Genomic DNA, 24,357 nt, shown 5'->3' on the forward strand with positions numbered 1-24,357 from the left:
GGGAGCTAGAAGATGTTAATTGAGACATTTGTGTCTCCAACATCTTTGTGTGAGCTAGTATGTTGTTGATGGTGATATCTTTTGTTTGGCTATCTTTTTGCATTTGAGTGAAAAATTCTTGTTGATGCTTTTGCATTTGGAGGACCGCTTTTTGAACATCAAAGCCTTGGTCATTGGATTGATTGTAAGGGGGTTGATTTTGATAACCTTGGCTTTGGTAAAAGGGTCTTTGAGCTTGATTTCTCATTGGAGGTGGGGTGTATGTTGGTTGAGGATTTTGAACATTTTGGCTTTTGTATGAAAGATTGGGATGAATTTGGTATTTTCATTGTAATAGTTGGAATAAGGGGTGCCACTCTTGTATGCTCTGAAAGCATTCACTTGTTTCCCTACATTCACTTTGGTCATGTCCCAAAGTTCCACAACTCTCACATACTCCACTTGGAATTGATGGTGTGTAGATACCTCATTTCTGCACCTCCCGCCAAACACCCAGTGATGATTGGGCCGCATGCCTAGCATATGTCGCGATTTTATGACGTTTCGTAAATCGGTTAATAAAAGTTAACTCAAACACTTGTGTCTACCTCATGGTCGTCATCTAGGTGTCATTACGGTTGTTTTCGCAGTAATTAGAGTTCATTTGGAGTACGGGTAAAAAACCGTCTTCATTTCCTAAAACCGTCAAATCCCGAGTCAATGCAATGTGCTTGTCTACCTAAGGTTAGGATGTCATAAGATGTCATGATTATATCTCATTTTGAGTCACATGTCATTTCATTAGGTTAAACTTAAAGTTTACATTACAAAATGTGCATTTCATTTAGCTAAAATGACAACCCGACCTTTAGGCCCATTTTACGAGGTGATAAGGACTTTTTTGGGTCGGGCCTATTTAACACAAAGTTCTAGATCTCTTTCTTAGCTTTCCAACGCAACCAAAATCACCTTAATCCGAGTTTTTTAGAGAAAGTTATGCCTAAAATACGACAGACTGTCAAACGCGCTTTCTTGCGCAGGAGGAACCCGCTGAGGAAAGGACGCAGCAAATGCTGCGCCTCTTCCAAGGGACGCAGCACCTGCTGCGCCTTTTCCTCAAGGTTTTCTTTTTGTCCAAGTTTCCGTGTTTAACCTAAGTCGGTTGTTTCCGGATCTTTCTCTCCTTACCCTACTTCCGTCGTGTGATTAGTATAAATAGGGACCTTCGTTCCTCATATTTCTCACGCGAGTGTCCGCCCTTCTCTTCTCCCTTTGCATTCTAAAACCACGCTCTTGCTTATTGGCGCCTACGTGCTTGAACTTTCGACCACGTAAGCTCGGATCCTTCCGAGTACCAGCCTCGTTTTGCATGACCGACCAATTTGACCAACTCCACTACACCATAATCAATTAATCAATTCAATTTGCTTTTAAATCCTTTTTCAAGGGCACTTTTATATTTGCATTATAGATCGAGTCTAGTTACCACTAAAAACCGATTTAGTTAAATCTCGCGACGCTAACATGTAAGTCTGAGGGTGTATAATCCTTCTTTTAATTATTGTTCTTTATTTTTGTAATCATCTTGTAAGGTTTATGTCAAAAATACTCTTAAAACCGATTTGTAAAACCATGTTTTAAAACCCTTTTTAAGGATTATCAGAAGGCAACCGTCGAGAAAGGACGCAGCAACTGCTGCGCCTCTTCGAAGGGACGCAGTACCTGTTGCGTCTCTTCGTGAGGCTGCCGCAGTTCCTGCTTCTTTTCTTCTTCTTTCGTCTTTTGTCAATTCGTTTGTTTTTATTTTCTTTCGTTTGTTCTTCGATTCTTTGACATAATAGCATAATAATTCCAACATGTAATACATTATTCATCGTCATTAGTGTTTAATTCATCATTAATCCCGACTTAAATCCCTTATAATTCATATTTGCGGGTTTTCGTCATCAAATCAATTCGGTTTTTAGAGATTCGATTCATTAATATTGAGTCTCCGGAATTCGATCTTTGATATATTCCCATCTGTTATTTATCATATCCATCATTAATTCGTCATTAATAGTTTGTTTAACCTAATTAATTTGTTAAATAATCTTATTAGTCTTGTAATAATTCATCCTAATTAGTTTCTTTCATGTTTCATCGTTTTTATGACCTCAGTCACATGTAAATAATATGTTAATCACTTTCATCCGAGTCAATCATTCATAATCAAGCATTAAAATCACCAACGAACATTAACGATTTGCAATTCCGGCTTCACATCCAGACTTGAGTCAAGGAACGGACGCAGCAAGTGCTGCGCCTCTTCCAAGGGACGCAGCTCTGCTGCGCCTGTTCCTGGTTGACTGCTGTCTCTGAACTCCTGTCTTGCTTTGACCTAGTTATTAGCTTACGTATTAATTAACTACTATTCGTATTATCACCTTTAATTCCTGTTCGTTAATTTGTTTATTTATTTCTTTCTCAAATTATCCGTTTTAGAAGTATTTTCGACTTAAATCCATAAATCCAATGTAATTATTGTAATTTTCTTTGTTGTATTTATTTTTCTTGTCTTGTATTGTATTGTATGTTTTCACATGTAATCGATCCTAAATCTCAACTTCGACCCAATTGTATGATAAATTACGTGATAACCGACTTAGCATTAATTCTCACATGTTAGGATCAAAACTTGGATGTTGCATTGCATGCATATAAATCGACAATATATCAAGTATGGACAATTTTCCCTAATCATTAGTAGAGGCCGCTATCGAGGCGGGCTGGATTAGGTGTTCGATCAAAAGAACTTCCTAATACGTACCCTCACCCCTTACTCTAGGTCTCTGTGAACATCCGTGTTCATTGGCATCCACGAGAGTCATTCTAGACATAGAATGCTAAGGGTAACGAGTGCTTAGTGTTTATGTCACTATTTTGTGTCTTGACATGGCACGAGGTATTCGAACGGTTTCTAATTTTCCACAATAAATTGGTGGCGACTCCACAAATGCAAACGCTTGTTCCCAAGCACCCCCGTGGGCCCATGTCCACAGTTTGGCGACTCCGCTGGGGAATAATACACTTACTTTAGCCAAAAGGGTGAAACTTGAACAAGGTTAGGGAATAATTTGTACAAGACAATTGTCGGTTTTCATAACTCGGTCTTCCTAGATCTTTTCATTCGGCCTTCCTAGGCCCAACCCAACCCATTCGACCAATCGTCCCGTCTAAACGGTCCTAATTCTTATTTGGGCCTAAGGATGGATATCGATTGACGTCATCCATACCATGGTACTTACTCTTGTTTGTATCAAGGACTTTCACTACTTGAGAAAATGGACTAGGAATCGGCCTTACTCTTGTTTGGTACGAGCCTCTCCACAGACCCCGGGTTTGATTGTTCGGTATGGCAACCCACCCTTTAAACCAAAACCCTTTTAAATGCACTCATCATCCCGTTATAATGCTTGTATATATGTTTGTATCATATGTGATCACCATTTTGTAAACAAAACCATTTTGTAAAATAAAATCCTTTTCAAAAATGTAAACATTTTCAAAACAGCGCAAAATAAGTCAAAACCCTGTCCATATGTCGAGTCAAACTTCGGGTCTAAAACCCATTTCAAAACCCGTGTAAAAAAAAAGAAACCGAAAAAAAAATCCAAATAAAAAAATCCAAAAAAAAACAAAAAAAACGTAAAAAAAAACAAAAACAATAATAAAAAGACGTTTCTAAAACAAAATATTTTCCAACAATGTAAATGTAAATATGTAAATTCAACTGGGCTAAGTTAGAGTCAAAATTCAACCCGACTATGTCCTAGTCGGAACTCTGTCGAGTCATAAACCCGTCTTCCTTTACATTTTGGGTCACTTCAAGTTCAAGTCAAGTCCTAAGGCGTCACGCCGGCATTTTGGACCCCCATTACCCCAATTCAGTTAGGATATAAAGATTTCCACACCTCGACTCACGCACTCGAGGCTAACACATCAAGTCATTCCAATATCCGTTTCTTGAATTCTACTAATGACACGTTCGGGACACACATACCCGAACCTCGAGTCAAGTCTGACTTAAACAACACAAATTAGAATTAACACGTGTCATCAATTCCGTCAATAAAGTGAATCATATGAAGGTCACTCCGTCAAAGGCAACACTCGAGTCTAAAATTATAGTCAAGCACCGTGAATTCAAACACGAGAAGTCGCTCACGACATTTCATGAATTCACAAGTCAAGTCTAGATTTGTCATCTCATCCCTTCCTTTGTTTGTTGCATTAGTATGCGTGATCCCATGTCGAATCAAGTTGTAATGCGCGTCATTTCTGTCGAGTAGGAATCCGGCAAGTTCTGTTAGTCAGCAAAGTCACGAAGGAGTTCAAGCCATAATCACCGTGTCTCTTCAAGACGTTTATGCCATGGTCCTAGGAGTTCAAGCTACAGTGGAAAATTTGAGCATTCGCGTCCTCACCTTCGAGAATGGAATGGTGGAAAAGAACACACCACCTGGAGAAACATCTAGTCTAGGTCGTCCAAAGCTTATCTCTTGCATTAACCATCGTCCTAGAAAGCCGAAAACAACTGAAAGGAAACCTGGGAGGCATCAAAGGGTGCTTACCGATTTAGGCATGTCTTATGCCGATGCTTTGAAGAGACTCTCTGCCCAAGGCAAGCTACATCCAATAGAACCGACTCCGGATCCACCTTTAGAGAAACAGATGAACCTCTGGAAGGGCAACAAATACTGCTTATATCACCAAGGTAGAGGCCATGATATTGAAGAGTGTTTTCTCTTGAAACACACCATCCAAAATATGATCGAAGAGGGCAAGCTTCCTAAGCCACCTTCTGTCGCGCAATCCAAGAAAATCGGCCCTCTTGGGTCTAATATCATTAAACATGACGAAGAATCATCTCTAGACTGTTCTCATCTCCTCGATCCTTATGACAACGGAGATGTCAACGTGATTGAAGACGACGATATCCAAAGTGAAATGCTCATGCTTTCCATTGCCTTCAACAACAAATTTTCAAAAATAGAGGGAGCTATTGATAGCCTAAACTCTCGGCTTTCCAACATAGAAAACCAGTTCGCCGAAATGGGTAAGAAGCTTGATGCCCAACCTCTCAAAATGAAAAGTGTCCAGACAAACCCTCAACTTGACAGTCTTAAGGAGAAAGCAACGAGTGGGCAATCCATTCCTAGTTCTTCTCATCCAAGAACCAAAATCAACAAAGGCAACCTCATGGAGCCTTCATCAAAGAAAGCTAACAACTCTTCAAGGTCATTCACAAAGGCTTCCGAGAAGAAAGATACACCCCCAAGAAAATTTACCAACATTGGTATTACTTACACCGATGCCCTTCATAGACTCATAGAACGACGAATGTTGAAGCCTATCGGTCCTACACCTGATCCAGAAAAGAAGGCTAAATTTTGGGATGAGAACGTCTATTGCCGGTATCACCGGGGCAAAGGACACGATACTGAGATGTGCCATAAGCTCAAGCATGTGATCTAAGATATGATTGAAAGCGGGAAATTGTCTCTCTCAACCTTTAACTCACACGACATGTTAGGCAATCCTCATGGATACACCACTTATCAGGAAACTCTTCTTGACTGTTATCCTTCAGTGTTCCCAATAATGAGGACGGGGTGCTCAATTGGGTGAATGCTCAAAGTTAGATGCCGAAGCTAGTTGCTGGAAGAGTAAACGTTCAAGCGTGGGCCGATGATTACGAGTCTAGATCTGAAATCGAGTCAAAGTCCGAGTCCGAGTCTTAGGCTTTATATCCCATAATTTTGTCATAGTGTTTCTTTGTGTCCATTTCCATTTCTAGTGACAACCTGGGGGCTGTCCCACGAGTCACATGTCTTTTCGAGTCTATGTTAAGTACATTCATTACTCATTTCAATAAAAATACACTTTTCATCCATATATTCTATCCTATATTATCTTTTATCCTTCTCCTGTGACAACAAGAACTGATGTGAAACTTTTTTTGTTAAAAAATAATAACGACAACGCATGGCAGGTTAATGTGAGTGCGCTTAAATGATGTTCCATTCCAAGTTGTAGAGGACCCGAAACTCCGTGTTCTTTTCTTACCTATTCCATGTCTGACAATAGAAACCACAATATAACCCTAGTCTAGGACGAGCATATCTCTAGAGATTCTAGGACGAATCCAGACTATCTCCCTTGTTGACAATCCATGATGGAAGGCAAGCCCATTCCCCACAATAAACAACCCGTGTTACTAAAATACCAACCCGTTTCACACTAAAGGTGCTAGTCTGACCCAAGTCCATCCAAGACGATACGAGCCATGATGAAAGACAAAAGGCTCAATCAAGAGAAACTGAGGTCAATATCCATGGCCACAATTATGCCCGTAATCCAAGACAAAAGAGTCAAAAGAAGAAGGCTCAATCAAACAAGTCAATATCGAAAGTCAATGTTATCCTCAAAAAACCGAATCAAAAATCTGAGCAAGAAGCCGAGATATATTCTAGGACAAGAATCTGAATCTGAATCAAGAACAAGTCTGAAATCAAATACTAAACGGAATACTCCTGAAGTCTATATAAAATCAAGTTACAGCATAGAACCTGAGACATCAATAAAGATGGTCAGCTAGCACCCTCACTTAGCCTTTCACACATCACACCCTAAGTCCTTCTCGAGACCGTTACCAGTGAGATAGTTAGGAATTTTGAGAATCCTCTAAAGCTTGTCAAGTATACCCATTCCTTTAGGGCCAAGACATGGAAGCTTGATCCCACGTCATTTTAACCTACCTTTATGTGCTCAGGCTACATCAAGCCAAGAGACTCCATTTCCAAGCCATATTACAAGCCATAACCCCATAAAGCCATAACTCCACAAAATCAAGCTCCAGAGATTTGTTCATCAAAGCCTCTTATCACCAAGCCCCATATTCCAAATATCCAATCCAGTTTCACCTTGACCCATACATGGAGTTTTAAAATACTTTTCTAGCTAGAACAGGACATACCCAATTCATCCTTAGGGTCCAGTTTCAAGTGCGCTCATATGACAAGGAAATTTTTACAGAACAAGTTAATCCTCTTTGGTCGATGATCAGAGGGAGTTATCTTAAATCGATTCTTCGAGTCACCAAAGGAATATACTCTCCTGACCCCTGCACTTTAAGGCCCTGACAACATAGCTTAGGCACACACCTGAACTACGAGCATGGGTTGATTTCACCTTTTTAGGTGGATACGTAGGCAGTCTTTTCTTACACAAGAAGGATACAACCACAACACCTAAACAAAATTAACCAAACCTCAGAACTACGATCTGGTTTGATTTCACTTCACGTGAATACGTAGGCAGTCCTCAAGGACACAACCATCCCAATTAACAACTTTTAACCACCTCACTCAACCATCCCAACTTTCAACCTCTATTTCAACCTTCCAGCCTCAATTAACATCCCTTCCACAACCAACACCTCTATACTGGGGGCTCCTTATTGTCGCCCAGCCTCTTTTTTTACCAAAGTCTAGAGTCATCTTCTCATCCTGGGGGCTTCTCTTCCCAGATGCCACCCTTCCTTTATTCCTCTAATTCTAGCTAGTGCTCGGTCCAGACAATGACAAAGGTCTTAGATCAATTCTCTAAGTTATCGTGCCTCAAGAGGGGTCTCTTTTACAGCAAACAGTGTCAAAAGATGTCCAAGTAGACAAATGATCCATGGCTCATGCCTTGCCTTTATATGCTTTCATCATTGTTGCAATTCTTCTACCTTTGGAACCGATACGCATTGTCACCCACACTTGGCTAGGGGTTGCGCATACTTAAACAAAGTCTGTCAAAGTCATCCCTGTGTCGCGTCAAATCTAAGTTAGTGTCGCGTCAGTCAAACCTAAGTCTACATTTCGCATCACGTCCATATAGGTCTATGTCATGTCAAGTCCTATGTTTAAAGCCCATTTGAATATGCATAACGCATTACAAACGACAAACTTCTTTGAACAAGTTTTAAACGACTTTTAAAAAGAAACGACTTTTGCAAAACCTATGTATTTCCTCATTCGAGGTCCATGTGATAATCGCTTACGTGCATATATTAGATTGCATTATTGTACGGCTACTAATCATGTAGGTAAGTATCAGAAGCAGTACTTTATCAAGACCTCGCTTGCCACAACGAGTGAATATTCTTTGACAGGTGTTTCGACACACCTCTATTCTGTTCCCCCAGCGAGAATACACGGATAGACATTCCCTCTTGAGACATGGAGATTAGTTCCCGATTATGTTCCCCTAGCGAGAGTACACGGATAGACATTCCCTCTCGAGACATGAAGATTAGTTCCCGATTATGTTCCCCCAGCGAAAGTTCACGGACAGACAATCTTCCCTCTCGAGACATGGAGATCAACATCAACTCCAAGACTTATCGAAGTTTGTTTGAAGACGACCCAAGCAGATTTCTCCCGGCAGTTTCTACCGACGTTTTTGTTTCCTCACGGAGTTCGGCAAAGGTGTCGTTCTCTAGAAGTTCCCAAACCAGAGCCTCCTTCCTTAGGTTCGTAAACCCAAAGTTAGGATTCTTACCTCTAGATTCTTAGATCCCAAAATGGCTTCCTTTAGGTTCATAAACCTTTAAGCTCCCACACGAACGACCTTAGGTTCATAAACCCATAAATCCTTTTGGAGTTCTCATACCTCAGAAATCTTAAACGCACGCGTTTAAAACAAGAATTAGTAACCCAGTAGTTCCTAAACTTAACCCTAGGATCCCAAATCCTCTTAGGTTCACAAGACTTTAAGTTCCCATACCAGCCGTCCTTTTATGTTCATATACCCAGGTTCACACACCTAGCTTCTTTTAAGTTTCCAAACTCCCTAGAGTTCATACAATTTTCCCCTTAGGATCACATTCCTTTAGGATCACCTTTTCTTAGAGTTCCTACACCCAAACCTTGATTACCCCTTAAGTTGAACTTATATTTAGCCTCCTTCCCGTTGATGCTTTCCTTTAGGGCCCACTCCCTAGCACAAATCCTTACATAACGTTTAGGTCTTACCCTTAGCTCCTACGCTTAACCTTAACTCTTATGAACCTCCAAAAGCATCTCAAGAAAGAAGTATCAGGTATGGTCTCTTCTTATGGCTGGCGAGCTTCCTTACGTATTCTAATGGACTTTAAACGACCCTCCCCGATAGTCGACAGACTTTAAAATGTTCCCGACGACAGGTCCTTGGTTCAGACCCCTTGAACCGCCTCGCGTCGCCATAGTCGTCAGGTTGTAATCTTCGATTGACCTGATGGCTATACTTTGTCTTTTGCCTTGTCCAAGCCTCGGTCAAAGTGGGGGCTCTGTAGATACCTCATTTCTGCACCTCCCGCCAAACACCCAGTGATGATTGGGCCGCATGTCTAGCATATGTCGCGATTTTATGACGTTTCGTAAATCGGTTAATAAATGGTAACTCAAACACTTGTGTCTACCTCATGGTCGTCATCTAGGTGTCATTACGGTCGTTTTGGCAGTAATTAGGGTTCATTTGGAGTCCGGGTCAAAAACCGTCTTCATTTCCTAAAACCGTCAAATCCCGAGTCAAAGCAATGTGCTTGTCTACCTAAGGTTAGGATGTCATAAGATGTCATGATTATATCTCATTTTGAGTCACATGTCATTTCATTAGGTTAAACTTAAAGTTTACATTACAAAATGTGCATTTTATTTAGCTAAAATGACAACCCGACCTTTAGGCCCATTTTACGAGGTGATAAGGACTTTTTTGGGTCGGGCCTATTTCACAAAAAGTTCTAGATCTCTTTCTTAGTTTTCCAACGCCACCAAAATAACCTTAATCCGAGTCTTGTAGAGAAAGTTATGCCTAAAATACGACAGACTCTCAAACGCGCTTTCTTGCGCAGGAGGAACCCGCTGAGGAAAGGACGCAGCAAATGCTGCGCCTCTTCCAAGGGACGCAGCACCTGCTGCGCCTTTTCCTCAAGGTTTTATTTTTGTCCAAGTTTCCGTGTTTAACCTAAGTCGGTTGTTTCCGGATCTTTCTCTCCTTACCCTACTTCCGTCGTGTGATTAGTATAAATAGGGACCTTCGTTCCTCATATTTCTCACGCGAGTGTCCGTCCTTCTCTTCTCCCTTTGCATTCTAAAACCACGCTCTTGCTTATTGGCGCCTACGTGCTTGAACTTTCGACCACGTAAGCTCGGATCCTTCCGAGTACCAGCCTCGTTTTGCATGACTGACCAATTTGACCAACTCCACTACACCATAATCAATTAATCAATTCAATTTGCTTTTAAATCCTTTTTCAAGGGCACTTTTATATTTCCATTATAGATCGAGTCGAGTTACCACTAAAAACCGATTTAGTTAAATCTCGCGACGCTAACATGTAAGTCTGAGGGTGTATAATCCTTCTTTTAATTATTGTTCTTTATTATTGTAATCATCTTGTAAGGTTTATGTCGAAAATACTCTTAAAACCGATTTGTAAAACCATGTTTTAAAACCCTTTTTACGGATTATCAGAAGACAACCGTCGAGAAAGGACGCAGCAACTGCTGCGCCTCTTCGAAGGGACGCAGTACCTGTTGCGTCTCTTCGTGAGGCTGCCGCAGTTCCTGCTTCCTTTCTTCTTCTTTCGTCTTTTGTCAATTCGTTTGTTTTTATTTTCTTTCGTTTGTTCTTCGATTCTTTGACATAATAGCATAATAATTCCAACATGTAATACATTATTCATCGTCATTAGGGTTTAATTCATCATTAATCCCGACTTAAATCCCTTATAATTCATATTTGCGGGTTTTCGTCATCAAATCAATTCGGTTTTTAGAGATTCGATTCATTAATATTGAGTCTCCGGAATTCGATCTTTGATATATTCCCATCTGTTATTTATCATATCCATCATTAATTCGTCATTAATAGTTTGTTTAACCTAATTAATTTGTTAAATAATCTTATTAGTCTTGTAATAATTCATCCTAATTAGTTTCTTTCATGTTTCATCGTTTTTATGACCTCATTCACATGTAAATAATATGTTAATCACTTTCATCCGAGTCAATCATTCATAATCAAGCATTAAAATCACCAACGAACATTAACGATTTGCAATTCCGGCTTCACAGCCAGAACTGAGTCAAGGAACGGACGCAGCAAGTGGTGCGCCTCTTCCAAGGGACGCAGCTCTGCCGCGCCTGTTCCTGGTTGACTTCTGTCTCTGAACTCCCGTCTTCCTTTGACCTAGTTATTAGTTTACGTATTATTTAACTACTATTCATATTATCACCTTTAATTCCTGTTCGTTAATTTGTTTATTTATTTCTTTCTCAAATTATCCGTTTTAGAAGTATTTTCGACATAAATCCATAAATCCAATGTAATTATTGTAATTTTCTTTGTTGTATTTATTTTTCTTGTCTTGTATTATATTGTATGTTTTCACATGTAATCGATCCTAAATCTCAACTTCGACCCAATTGTATGATAAATTACGTGATAACCGACTTAGCATTAATTCTCACATGTTAGGATCAAAACTTGGATGTTGCATTGCATGCATATAAATCGACAATATATCGAGTATGGACAATTTTCCCTAATCATTAGTAGAGGCCGCTATTGAGGCGGGTGGGACTAGGTGTTCGATCAAAAGAGCTTCCTAATACGTACCCTCACCCCTTACTCCAGATCTCTGTGAACATCCGTGTTCATTGACATCCACGAAAGTCATTCTAGACATAGAATGCTAAGGGTAACGAGTGCTTAGTGTTCATGTCACTATTTTGTGTCTTGACATGGCACGAGGTATTCGAACGATTTCCAATTTTCCACAATAAATTGGTGGCGATTCCACAAATGCAAACGCTTGTTCCCAAGCGCCCCCGTGGGCCCATGTCCATATGATGGTGCCACCATAGCATTAACATGTTGCTTGGGTGATTTGGAGGCCTCTTCAAGTTTAGCCATGGCCTTCTCAATTTTCAAATTAATGGTGTCAATGTGAGCACTTAGTTAAGCACCCAATTGAGTAATGGAATCCACCTCATGCTTTCCTCCTCTAGTAGCCTTCCGAGGTCTACTATATTGCGAGTTATGGACCGCCATTTCTTCAATTGTGTTCCATGTTTGATTGTCATCAACTTCGGTAAACTTACCATTGGATCCCATATTGAGAATGTTTCGAGAGTCTTCATATAGACCATTCCAAAATTGTTGTACAAGGAACCACTCGCTAAGTCCATGGTGTGGACAAGAACGACAAGTGTCCTTGAATCTCTCCCATGCTTCATACAAAGATTCCTCATCCCTTTGTTTGAACCCGGTGATTTGGGCTCTCAACATGTTAGTCTTTTCCGGAGGATAGAATTTCTTGTAGAAAGCAAGTGCCAATTTCTTCCAAGAATCAATACCAAGAGTAGCCTTGTCTAGGCTTTTCAACCATTGTTTTGCGGTACCAATCAAAGAAAAAGGAAATAAGACCCATCGGATTTGGTCTTGAGTAACTCCGGTTTGAGGAATCGCATTACAATAGTCACAAAAAGTCTCCATATGTGAGTGAGGGTCTTCACTAGGCATCCCTCCAAATTGACTTCTCTCAACTAATTGTATGAATGCGGATTTGGCAATGAAATTACCGGTTAAATGTTGTGGTGTAGGAGTACCATTTGGTAGGTTCTCCTCGGTTGGTACGGAATGTGATGAGAATTTAGGCATTGTGGGTTGATTTTGTGGTGGGTTTTGTATTGGGTTATCCTCTCATTCTCTTGCAAAAGGGTTGGTAAACTCAATGTTATTTGGTTGAATGTTCACAATTTCTCCAATACCTCTCAAAGTACCTCTAGCAAGTCTTCTATTGTTGGTCAAAGTTCTTTCTATTTCAAGATCAATGGGTAACAAGTTACTTTGTGATCTCCTAGACATGCAAAATATCAAACAACTTGAAAACAATTAGAACAACCTTGAAGAGATTGACTTCCCCAAGGTAAAGAAAGACAACTAAAAACAATTAATGAAAATCAAATCAAGTTAACACCGTCCCCGGCAACGACGCCATTTTTGGTGTAGGTTAAAACTCGTCGTCAAAAGCTACCTAACCAAAACAATATTTATAACTTTACAAACTACTCTTAGTAAAGAGACAAGTAAAGGTCGGATCCCAAGGGACGGGTATTGATGTAGGATTTTCAATTGCAAATGGTTGTGTCTTAGGGTGTCACAACTTGGGTTGAGATAGGAGATCAACTAAACTAATTAACAATATAAAAGCAAAGTAATAAAAGCAAGCAAGGTGATTAAAATGAGATGTAAACAATTGATTAAAAGCACTAGGGTGTCATGGGTTCAAAGGGGGTTCATGGGAGTTGATCATAGAAACATGTTCTCTACTAGATGCAAGCACTTATTGTTATGATGGGATCGAGTTGGTGTATAAGCTTACAATCCCTAAGAAGGTTTGGGTCCCGGAGCCGAATCGATTAGATTGTACAACACCTACAAGTCGACTTAGTCCTTCCTATCCAACTATATGCATGGTCTAATGAGACTCGAGTTGGTGTATAAGCTTACAAGTCTCATTGAAAAGATAAGGATGGGTAAAAAATGCAAGGATTCATAGGCTCGCATTTCATCAAACATAACATGTGCATAAGTTGAAATCACAACAAGCAAGCAAATTAATTATGAAAACATATTAGATTAAGCATGAATCAATCCCCATGTTGGTTTCCCCTAATTCCCCATTAACCCTAGTTAAGGAAACTACTCACTCATTATCAAGTTTATCATGCTAACAAGGTTGTCAATCATACTAGCAAGGCAAAACATGATGAATAAATGAAAATGATTAACAATAATTAAACAAGATTAAGAGAGAATTATACCTATGAAGATGATTCCAAATAATAATGCAAAGAATAATATAAGTACTTGATGATTGATGGAAGGTTGTCAATCCTCCAAATAAACCCAAATAATCTTCTAATTACCCAAAATAAATGAAGAACAATAGAGAATTTAAGAAAAGATTAAGTATTGAGATTTGTATTAAGACTAGATTAAAAGTTGATTACAAGATTAAGAGAGTATTAAGATAACATTAAGATTGCTTACTAATTGATTTCAACTTGATGATAATCTAGGTAGTACAAAGGGGTATTTATACTAAAGATTAAGTACAAAAATTAGGGTTACTAAGGGCTTAAATGACTATTAAGACCCTTAAGAAAAGTTGAGGAAATGCTCCTCTCCAAGGAAATGAGCATTTCCGTTTTGCTAGTCCCGTATGGATATGCTCGTCCCGAGCGGCTTGAGTCTTAGCACGGTGGGTTCTGTCATGTGATCCGAGCTAATCATAAAGGAGACGCTCGGATCCTTTGGCTTCAAGACGAGCGTCTTGACTGGAGGACGCTCAGATGGTGGTGAAGAAAGACGCCTGAATTGGTGGCAATCCGCTCGGATCCTGGGTCAGACAGCTTCTTTTCTCTTCGTTCCTCAACAATCCGCGGGGATCTTGTTGAGGATGCAAGGATCCTTTCGTCATTGCATGTTTTACTTTATGATCTACATATGCCTTATAGTATCGTCTTCTCTTTGATGCTTGGTCATTAGATGCGATCAATTTAGCTCTATTTCGCAATGTAAATGCAAGGTTAGCACTCCTTTCTTACCAAGGGGGACACAACCTCAAAGAATACACAAAATGGGAAACTAAAGATAGTAAATGACTCAATTATGCACTATAAAGCATAGGAACGAGGTTAATTCAGGGACTAAATGTGCTCAAATATGAGTCACATCAATTATTCAGTAACTGACCCCGTTGTTGTTTTGTAAAATCTGTGGTGATCCATTCGGGGATGGTGAGCAGATTGTGACAGGTGATGATGAGTATTAGCTATGGGGACAAGATAGGGAGTCATCACTCGAGTCTAGCTTCCGCTGTCATGAGATTTATCTTTTAGTTTTTGTTGTTGAACATTAGTAATCTTTATTTCGGTTTTGGTTTATGGAACATATAATCATTAACTATTTATACTTTAATAAATGTTGTTTTGGAATGGTAATTATGATATGCTAACCTCGGACAACTGAGATGGTAACAGTCTCTCATGCTAGGGTAGTCCTTGGGAAGCTACCTTGGTATGAGGGGGTGTTACGAAGTGGTATCAGAGCGACGATTCTGGAAACTAAAACAAATGAACCTAATGAACATAGGGAGTCTAAATAAATTGAACCCGGAGAGAGTTGTTTGGAGCTACCGCAAAGACTTGGGAGACGTCTCGAAGTCGCATTAAGGCCCTTACGATCTCAAGCCGGTCACATGGGGGAGTCTTGGGAATCGTTATGTGTTTCAAGTCATGTGTGTAGTACTTGTAGCTGCGAAACTTGTATATAGTTGTTGGATGAAGTGAAAGGATTCGACCATGGTGGTATATGATAAGGGAATTGCGTAGTTGTGTGTGTCAGATCCTGAAGCATGTTATGTGGTTACTACTTGGCTTTTGAAACGGGTAGTGGAGTGTCATATATATATTGAAAAGCATGTTTAAGTATGTTAACGAAATGTGAAATTGGAGTATATATAATGTGAGGTGGGATGTGTCTATATGATCATGATGATGTTAATGTTTGGTTTGTTGGTAGTAACATGTGATTACGGTTATGCGTCTACATACATGAATGTTGTGTTTAATTTTAATGCGGGTGTGATAAAAGTTCACATATATACTGTTTTTTTTAGAAGTATTGAGTTGTTATTGTTGCTTTATTCATGTTTTAAGTTGTTTTGTTAAGAAAAATTGATTTGTATGAAAACCGTTTATGAAAGGGTTGTCTTAAAACTATCATAAGTCTAGTTCTAGAAATGATGTTGTCGTGATTCCAATTGGAGGTGATAGCTCGTCCTTTTACGATTCTAACTATTGGTCACACGCCCAAAATGACCAAGTAACGAGTGAGATATGACTGTTTAACGAAAACTGAACGTTGCTGAGAACTGAGTTGGTACTCGACCTAGTAAGGTAATACTTGACCAAGTAAAGGCTACTCGGCCGAGTATTCCCAATACTTGATCGAGTAATCCTTCTGTGACAATTGGGTCAGCTTCTGGAGTCGAAAACTCGGCCGAGTAATATTGTTACTCGACCGAGTGTCCTGTACTCGATCGTGTGTCTTGTACTCGACCTAGTATGCCATGTACTCGACCGAGTACCTCAGTGGGCGGTCATTTTGAGTCGGTGGCTATGTTCTTACATTTGTTTTGAGTCGTGGGGTATGTGCACACGTATGTTTTGGGTCTTAAAGCATTCTTTATGTATGTGATGGTCTTGATACCTAAGTTACCAGCTACTATGATGTGGAGAATGCCGGCTTATGAAGGATATGTGTTGGGTAGGGAGGACATGACTATACGGGATTGTGATGGATAGTGGAAAGAATAAGTGAAGTTGACGAGTTGTTGAGATGAGGAGCACATTCTGTGAGCTATGGTGAGTGAATTCGTTGTTGACTTAAGTGGTGTAGTGATGATTGTATATGGTCAAGTGAAGATAGAGCAGTAATGTAAATTTGAGGAATGTTAGAAACAAAAGTTAAAATGAGGGATGTGAAAATTATGGTAATTTGGGATATATAGTGATTTCTGGAGAGAGATGATTATGACGATGTTGGATAAGGAGATGAAAATGGTGTCTAGAGAGCTTAGATCAAGGGATGCCGCAATAAGGATTTGTAGATAGTAGTTGCTATGGAGATTTATATTACTAGAAGGTGAGCCTAGTGTATAATCATTTGGGAGGTCACGGGATAAAGTGAAGCTTGGTTATCTAGGATTATTTGAAGAAGATGTAATGAATTAAGGAGAAATCATTGAGTGGTGGATCTATCAGTGGAGAGTATGAGTGAAAAGTGTGATGAGAAGGATTGTTGATAAGAAATGAATGAGAAATAATGACACAGGCTAATAGAATTTGATTTTTGGAAGTAATGGAAAGAGAAAGATAATGGTAAGTTGATTGAACGTTAACAAGAATTAGGGGACATGAAAGTCAGGCAACATAAAAATCTCTAAAAATTTTTTCTCTCTAACAACCTTTTCCTAAAACCGTTTTCTAACAAACTTTTTTCACTTCTTTTTCATGGCTTCCATCTAGTTTCTCTTCTCGCCTTCTCTAACGGCGCGAACTATGGGTCACATTTCTCATTCTAAGGCCTCCATAGCTCCATCCATGGCGGTGCTTTCAACTGAACCTCTAATTGAAGATAATGGTGGTGATTTGGGAGAGTTATCTCTGGCGCCAAATCCTCCGAATACGGTGAATGTATTGATTGCTTCCGCCATTAAAGCAGCTGGTATTTCTCAACCTTTTTCTTTAATTCGGTCTACTGGTCCTACTTCTACCTCCAAAGGTTTTTCTCTCTCGGCTAAGTCCCCAATTCAAACTATTAACTGTTCGATTAATTCCATCTCTGTTTCGGATTCTTCGGTGGATAATACTGTAGATAATACTGTTACTCATGTTCATGCGGATACTTTGCTTGATACTACTACTGTTTTGACTGTTGATAATACTGTTAAAGACACTGTTAAAGATACTACTGCAGATGCTATACATAATTCGGTCCCTACTTCATCTAAAATTGGGGGAAAATAGAGTTCTGTGGTTAATAAGCCTCAGAAGTTAGGTATGAACCTCTTTTATTGTGAACAAAGTGTTCAGTCTACTGAAATTGATCTTGAGGAATCTGACTTTGCTGCTGAACTTAAAATTTGGGAAAATACCTTAATGGGTCATGTTCTTGGATCTAAACCCTCTCTTAAAACTATCCAGGATTATGTTTCTTCTCATTGGGGCAATATTGATTCTCCTATTGTTCAGTATTTCAGAAGTGGGTGGTTCTCTTTTCGTTTTAACTCAGAAGAGGAAATGTCTAATGTTCTTAGGAAAGGGCCATGGAAAGTGGGCTCAAATTCTCTTATTCTTAAACACTGGTCCCCTTCTTTTTCTCTTGAAATGGAGAGGGTGGCTAGAGTTCCTGTTTGGATACTTTTCCCTGGTTTGGATCCCTACCTTTGGTCTGAGAAAGTTCTTAGTAAAATGGCTAGTAAGATAGGCAAACTCCTCTTTGCTGATCCTGCTATTACTGAGAAATCCAAGCTTTCCTTTGCTAGGATAATGGTGGAAGTTGATGTTTCTAAGGATCTTGCTACTCATGTAGTTCTCAATGTTCCCAACATTGGTTAAATCACTCAAAAAGTGGTCTATGAATGGTTGCCCTATTATTGTAGGGAGTGTGGCAAGCTTGGTCATACCTCTTCTACTTGCAAAAAGTTGTAGTCCAAACCCAAAAAGCCTGCAGTTGTGGTCCCTGCAGTGGAGCTAGGTGGTACCTCAAGATCATCAGGGAAGAAGACTAGTAGTGTGGAGGAGAAAGTAGACTCAGAATGCATTTTGCTAGGTCAGAGATCTCTTCCTCCTGCTAGCTCTATTTCCCAAGATGTTCCTGTAATGCACTCAGTATGCTCCAGTACTGCTGTCCCATCTGAGGGTTTGCTAACTACTAATTCTTTCCATGTTCTCACTGAGACTGTTCCTGTTACTGATAAGGAGGAGCTCCAGCTCATTTCTTCTAGCACTATAGAGCAAGGTGGTACCTCAGGTTCCTCTGGGCAGAAGACTAGCAGTGTGGTAGAGAATGTAGACTCAGGATGCTTAATGCTAGGTCAAAGATCTCTCCTACCTGATAGTTCTTCTTCTCATGATGTTCCTGTAATGCACTCAGAATGCTCTCCAACTTCAGCAGCTTTAAAAGATGGTCAGAGTACTAATAATTCTGTTACTTTTATGAAGAAGGGTCCTCTTGTTACTGAACTAGGTGGTACTTCATCTCTAACTGCAGGGGGGGTGGTTTTAATGAGGAGGAATGTAGGCTCAGAATGCCTTGAGCTAGGCCATAAATCCTCTTCTATTGAGCCTTCCTCTCCTGTAGCTAAAGATGAGATGCATCAAGCATGTTCAGCTCAGATTTTAGTGGTTATCCCTAGTGGGTCTGATCCTCCTGATATTTCTCAATGAAGGTTGCTTCCTGGAATGTTAGAGGATTCAATTGTCCTATAAAGGAGTGTGATGTTAAGGACTTCTTGGTGCACAATCAGCTTGATGTTCTTGCTATCTTGGAAACAAAGGGTTAAAGAAAATAAAGCAAGGAAAATTATAAGTAAGGTTTTTGCAAAGTGGAAGGTCATTTGTAATTACAATGCTCAATATAATGGCAGGATTTGGTTACTCTATAATCCTACTACTGTCTCTCTTAGTAATATTTTGAGTGAGGCTCAGTGGATTAGCTGCCATGTTCATCACCATCTTTCAAGTTCTGACTTCCAGCTGAGTGTTGTCTATGGTAGCAATGATGCTTCTGAGAGGCTTCATCTTTGGAATAGTCTCAATCAAATTTGCACACCTAAGCCTTGGATTGTCTTGGGTGATTTCAATGTTATTAGAAGTCCTGAGGAGAAATTGAGCTCTAATCCTCCTATTTTGCCAGATATGTTGGCTTTCAACTCCTGTTTGGCTTCCTGCTCTCTTGATGATATATCTAGTTCTGGCACTGATTTAACCTGGACTAACAAGCAGAATCAGCAGACAAGAGTTTGGTCAAAATTGGATAGGGTCCTTATTAATTCTAGCTGGGCCACTTCTTTTTCTTCTTCTAGTGCTCATTTTCATGAATCTGGGCTCTCTGACCATTCCCCAGTGGTGGTTACTGTGTTCACTGAAAGGAAAATCCCTAAAAGGTTTAGTTTTCTTAACAGCTGGATTGAACATCCTGACTATGAGGACACTGTCAAGAATGCTTGGAAGACTTCTAAAGCAGGCAGTCCCATATTTTGTTTTTTTGAGAAGCTTAAGAATGTTAAAGCTGCTCTTAAGAAATTGCACCAGTCTCATTTCAGTGGTATTTCTGATAAAGTTAAAACTGCTAGGCAAAAACTCAAGGATGTTCAGGCAAATTTGCTCACTGATCCTTTCTCCTCTACTCTCATTCTTGAGGAGAAACTTGCTATCAAAGAGTTTACTCGTCTCAAATCAATTGAGCTTTCTATCCTTTAACAAAGAGCAAAGATTACTCACTTACAATAAACTGATACTAATTCCAAGTTTTTCTTTGCTAAAATTGCTGAAAGAAGACATCAACAATTTGTTGGGTCCGTTAAGGATAAAAATGGTGTTATCTATTCTGGTCAGGAAGGAGTTACTCATGCTTTTCAAGACTATTACTCTGATCTTCTTGGTTCTAATCAACCTGTCTCAGTCCTGGATGCTGATTTGTTAAGACAAGATGGGTGTGTTTTGCCCACTGACCACATAAACCTTCTCAGGGATGTTACTCAGCTGGAAATTAAGGAAGCAGTTTTCAGTATTGATTCTAACAGCAGCCCAGAGGTTGATGGTTTTTCTTCAGGCTTTTTTAAATCTGCCTGGTCTATTATTGCTAAGGATTTTTGTGCTGCTGTCCTTAGTTTTCTCAGAATTGGTCATATGGCCAAGCAAGAAAATGCTACTCTTCTTTCTCTAATTCCAAAGAAGCAGGTCCCTGAATCAGTTTTGGACTACATGCCAATTTCTTGTTGCACTGTTTTCTACAAAACTATTAGCAAAATCCTGGCCAATAGACTCCAACATGTCTTACCCTCTATTGTTGGCAATGAGCAGGCTGCTTTTGTGAAAGGGAGAAGTATTTTTGAAAACATCATGCTTTCTCAGGCTCTTGTTCAAGGCTACAATAGGAGGAATATTTCTCCCAGATGCTTAATCAAAGTGGATATTAGAAAAGCATTTGACTCTCTCCAATGGGATTTTCTCTCTCAAATGCTTCAGGTTTTAGGGTTTCCTCCTTTATTTTCTAAGTGGATTATGGGTTGCATATCAAATACCTGGTATTCATTTAAGATAAATGGCAATATCTCTGGGTTTTTCCCTGGTAAAAATGGTATAAGGCAGGGAGACCTTCTTTCTCCTTACCTTTTTGTCCTAAGCATGTAAATTCTCTCAAGGTCTCTCAGAAGGATTTGCACTCAACCTCAGGTCTCCTACCATCCTAAATGTAGTATACTCAATATCACTCATTTGATCTTTGCTGATGATTTAATGCTTTTTGTAAGGGGAGATGTGCCCTCTGTTAATGCTGCTAAAACTGCTCTATCTGAGTTTGCTCTTTTCTCTGGTTTACATGCTAATATTGATAAAACTAATATCTACTTTGGTGGAGTTTCTCCTTCTATTATGCATGAGATTTTGGAAGCTACTGGATTTTCCCTAGGAGAATTCCCTTTCAGATATCTTGGGCTTCCTCTTGCAACCTCAAAGCTTAAACTTTCTATGTATGACTCTTTAATTACTAAAATTCAGAAATGCATTCACCACTGGTCTTCTCATGCTCTTTCCTATGCTGGAAGGGTTCAGCTCCTGAATTCAGTGCTTTTTGGGTTGGATAATTACTGGTGTTCTAGTCTCCTTCTTCCAAAGGAGGTCATTCATCACATAAATTAAATCAGTAAGGATTTCTTTTGGAATATTCCTGCGGGTACTAGAAGACTTGTGTTCAAAAGTTGGTCTGCTATTTGTGCTCCTTGGACCTATGGTGGCTTCAATATTAAGGATCTCCTCTCCTGGAATCAAGCCTTGCTCATGAAGTGGGTTTGGAAGCTTTCTCTTCCTGATACTGGCTTGTGGGCTCTTTGGATCAAGACCTATGTCCTGAAATAGGATTCTATTTGGACAGTAATCAGTAAAGATCAGTTCCCTTCTTGTTTCAGGGATATTCTCAAAATCAGGGACCTCTTTATCACTCTCTCAGGGTCTGCCCAACAAGCTCGGCTCCAGCTTAATGCTTGGTGTCTTTGGTTCCCATATTCCTGCTCACCTTCTCTACTTGTTCTTTAGACAGATTACTCCTGTTCGGGATTGGGCTACCAGTCTAACCTACTCAGGGATCCTACCTAGTCATAAAATTATTGCTTCTATGGCTGTTCAAGGGCAGCTTACTACTGTGGATAATCTTCAAAGAAGAGGGTTCTCCCTTGCAAATAGATGTTGTCTGTGTGAGTGCCATGAGGAGAACCATGCTCATCTCTTCTTCTATTGTCCTTTCTCTAATCATCTATGGTTTTCTGTTCTTCAGTGGATGAAAATTATCAGGCCTGCTTTATCTTTGCAGCAAGAACTCACTCTTCAGGTTTCTCTGCCAAATTGGAGGAAGCATTGGTATCAAATATCCATTGCTGCTGTGGTACATTCAATATGGACTGAACGGAATCGCAGGATTTTTGCTCCGGAGAAGCTCTCCCCTTTTGCTCTGCTAAACAAGCTTAAGTTCCAGATAGCTGTTCGTATGCATATGCGCCATTCTGAGCTTTTTATAGCTAGTGTTCAGTCTGATTAATGGCCTATTTCCTTTAGTTTTGTTGTTCTTTATTGGATAGTTTTGCAAATTGTAATTTATTTTCTTCTTAAGAAATGAAATGATAACTTTTTTGCAAAAAAAAAAAAGTCAGGCAACATGGAATTGTGTGATGCTACCATGAGGGCATGAGTTAGAGGAGTATATATATAAATTGCAGGGCGACTTGGCAGACCTGAGTTTGAGGATTTAAAGGAGTGGGAAGTTGGTAGAGTGTTTGTACGGTACGAGGCTATGGTGGTGAGGTGGATGATTATATAATCAAGGTTAAAGTTTGGATAGTTGTTGAGGTAAAATTTGTTGATGGATTTAATGTTCGTTATTTGGGGTGATAACCAGGAAAGGAAATGAATTGTTATATTTAGAGGTGATGGTAGTAGAGTAGTTACATGAAAGATTGTGGCGTCGTAGTGTTGTCACTAGTGGTTAAGAATGATGTTACATAGGGAAGTTAGCTGTTCTAAAGAGATTGATTTTGTGGAGACTGATTGGTATGTATGGTTGTGAGGGAGTATAAGATATGGATATAAGAGGTGGTAACTTACGTAATCAGGCTGGAATAGTTAGATTTAATTATGGGTCTATGATGTGTGTAAGTGATTGTGTGAGGTTCTGATCTCATGAGTAGTAGTATGGTATGATGTTCATAAAGTTGTTATCTAATTATTCTGTGTAATATGTTATGTTTTGGTGATTTAATAAGGCGGTATTAAGAAAGTTTTATTTTATCAAGGAAGTTGTACTGAGTCAGTTTTTAGGGGATTGTAAAAGTTGCGATGACTATCGATATGGTTGTTGTGCCTCGAGAGGCATTCCGGGCACGGTTATATAGATTGTTGTTTATTTACTGATGAGACAAACTTTCGAAAGTATATATCAGTTACTTAGATTGTTGTTTGTTTGCTGTCAGTGTCGGTCTGGGCATATAGTGTGTCGTTTTGTTTATTAATGTTTCTTACGAGTCTCGGCTTGGGAGTGTGGGTAGAGTAGGATATGGAAGAAAGTTGAGTATGTTTCCGTTGTTGTCATGGTATAGTGATATTCTGTTATTGGGACATAGTGGTGGCAAGAGTTTTGTGGAATGGGTGTATGCTGAGCTAGAAGCGGCAAGTGGTTCGTGATCTTTATTGGGACAGTGAGTGTATGGTGTTGGGAACTAGTATTATGTTGAGTATTGGATGAGTTTTACGGCAATAAACAGGAGAACTTGAGGATCTAGTGTGAGTGTATGTAACAGTTGTGAATCGTGAGTTATGATTGTGGAGATAAGTGTATGTATAAAGCAATATGTCATTTGTGGTAGAGGTTATGTGGTGTGCCGAATGAAATGAGGTATGAGAACAGCTAGAGTAAGAGAGCCTTGGGTATAGGAATGGATGTAGTAGGTGACTAGGTGTTGAGGCTATAGGCGGATATCGTTGACATGCGGTGGTGATGAGGATAATGAGAAGATATAGTTGAGGATAATGAGAAGATATAGTTAAGGATCTAGTATTAGTGAGTTTCAAGGACGTAACATTTATCTTAAAAGGAGTAGGATGCGATAAAGAGAGTTTGATGGTTGAACATGTTATAGTATAATTGAAAATGAGTGTTGGTGTAGAGTAAAGGATGGATTTGTGTTGTGGTTGATTTTATTACAGGTAATGGCAGTGCTTGTAGTAGTATGATGTTTACGAGTGTGAGTAAACTTCGATGGTGTTAAACGGATTGGGTGATGATGTTTATGTGTGTGAGTAAACTTCGAGGACGAAGTTCGTTTTAAGGGAGGTAAAATGTAACATTCCCGTATTGATGGTTGATCTTGTTTGGTGGATTGTCTTAGTATTGAGTTGCTAGTGAGCGTTTGGAAGTGAGACAGAGTTGGCAACACTTATGTTATGGTTATTCGATAATATTATG

The 24,357-nt window shown here is 39.5% G+C and overlaps 1 non-coding gene across 1 annotated transcript; it reads left to right on the top strand.

The window, feature by feature from the left end:
- Positions 1-12,232: 12,232 nt before the first annotated feature.
- Positions 12,233-12,339, top strand: LOC141603477 (small nucleolar RNA R71). The gene has a single exon (XR_012525351.1). It is a non-coding gene; the product is annotated as a small nucleolar RNA R71 (small nucleolar RNA).
- The last annotated feature ends 12,018 nt before the right edge of the window (positions 12,340-24,357 follow it).

This window comes from Silene latifolia, chromosome 9, assembly GCF_048544455.1.
Source record: "Silene latifolia isolate original U9 population chromosome 9, ASM4854445v1, whole genome shotgun sequence".
NCBI classification, from domain to species: domain Eukaryota; kingdom Viridiplantae; phylum Streptophyta; class Magnoliopsida; order Caryophyllales; family Caryophyllaceae; genus Silene; species Silene latifolia.